Raw genomic sequence first — 1,938 nt, forward strand, 5'->3', positions numbered from 1 at the left:
TTTATGCCTTAGAGGGCTCTTAAATCATCTATTTCCATTCTAAGTTACCTGGCACTATCCTTTTCCAATTTGTATTTTAAGCATATTGAACATGATGTAAGGAACCACTAAGGTAAGCTGCCTTCAGACTTAGCAACATTATTAAACATGGTCCCATCCCTAGATAAAGAGCTACATGCAATTAATGGATGCTGGAAAAGGAATAGTCAGCCTTTTCTAGGGATGAGACCACTAACAGATTTCCCAAACACAAGCAGTCAGCCACAAACACATACATATGAGCAAAACTGTATTCTTTTGTATATGTTCATTTCAGATGTTGATATAAATGAACACAATTATATATTACATATATGCACATATATATTATATGCACACATATATGTAATTTAAATAAAGAGATGATACATTTGAGACAGTTGGGGATAACATGGAAGGAGTTGGAGGGGTAAAGGAAGGGTGAAAATAATGTAAGTCCAATACTCATGTATAAAATTCTCAAAAACAATTTAAAAAACAAAACAATAGGATCCGATCTAAACACCGGGAGAGCCATTATTGGGGTGAGTGAGTTTCTGACTCTCGGCAGCAGCCAGGAACAGGGAACTCAGACGTTCTTCATCCCTCCTACACTTTATGGTCATCCTGTAGGGGCTATACTGCCCTATACCTCCTCTCTCTTCCTATCTTGCATCCAGAACCCTCTTCCCCCAGTCTGCCTCCCTCCCCTCTTTGGCCACATAACATCTCCCAGCTCAGCCTGTTCGGGCGCTGGGACCGAATCCGATTTGGGAGGGAAACCAGGAGGGTGGTAGTTCCTTTGTCTCAATAGCCTGCCTGCAGCAAGCAAGGTAGGTCCTTTGTTTACAAGCTACTCAAGCAGCACAGAGATCTGATCTAGGCACCAGGAGAGCCATCACTGAGGAGTGACATCACTGGGAAGGTACATCAGTGGGCAAGGAGACCTGATCCTGTAAAGAAGATCCATAGGGGAGCATTCGGAGGAAGAGATGGGCAGGCACCAATGCAAGAATTCACCCAACAATCTGAAAAACAACATGAAACCACCAGAACCCAGCGACCTCACAACAGGAGGACATGAACACCTTAATCAAGAAGAAGTAGAAAAAATTGACTTTATGAAAGTGATAGAGGCCCTTAAATAAAATGTAAAAAATGCCCTTATAGAAATGGATGAGAAGTAAAACAGAAAGTTTGAAGAACTGAGTAAATCAGTGAATGACACCCTAGGAAACCAAAGAAAAACAATCAAGCAGATAATGGAAACAGTTCAAGACTTAAAAACTGAAATGGAGAGTGGTGAGTGCCTGCCCACCGGGCGGGCCTCAGGGACCCCCGAAAGGGAGCACGCGCACCTCCAGCTTTGCCAGCAATGGAGGGAAATGGACGGAAGGAAGAAAACACAAACAGAGGGCTGGCTGGACAAGGAAAATCTAGGTAAATGAGTAGAGACTACAGAAACAAGCATAACCAACTGAATACAAGAGATAGAAGAAAGAATCTCAGATTCTGAAGATTCAAAGAGAAAATAAACACAAAGAAAACAGGAAATCCAACAAACTCTCATCACAAAACATTCAGGAAATCTGGGACACAATAAAAAAGACCAAACCTAAGAATAATAGGAGTAGAAGAAGAAGAAGAAGTGCAGCTCAAAGGTCCAGAAAATATATTTAATAAAATTATAGAAGAAAACTTTCCCAACCTAAAGAAAGATATACCTATGAAGGTCCAAGAAGCATACAGAACACTGAATAGACTGGATCAAAAATAAATCCCCTTGCCATATAATAATCAAAACACAAAGCATACAGAATAAAGAAAGAATATTAAGAGCTGCAAAGGAAAAAGGTCAAGTTTCTTATAAAGGTAAACCTATCAGACTTACACCTGACTTCTCTATGGAAACCATGAAAG

This window comes from Microtus ochrogaster, chromosome 2, assembly GCF_000317375.1.
Source record: "Microtus ochrogaster isolate Prairie Vole_2 chromosome 2, MicOch1.0, whole genome shotgun sequence".
Lineage (NCBI taxonomy): Eukaryota > Metazoa > Chordata > Mammalia > Rodentia > Cricetidae > Microtus > Microtus ochrogaster.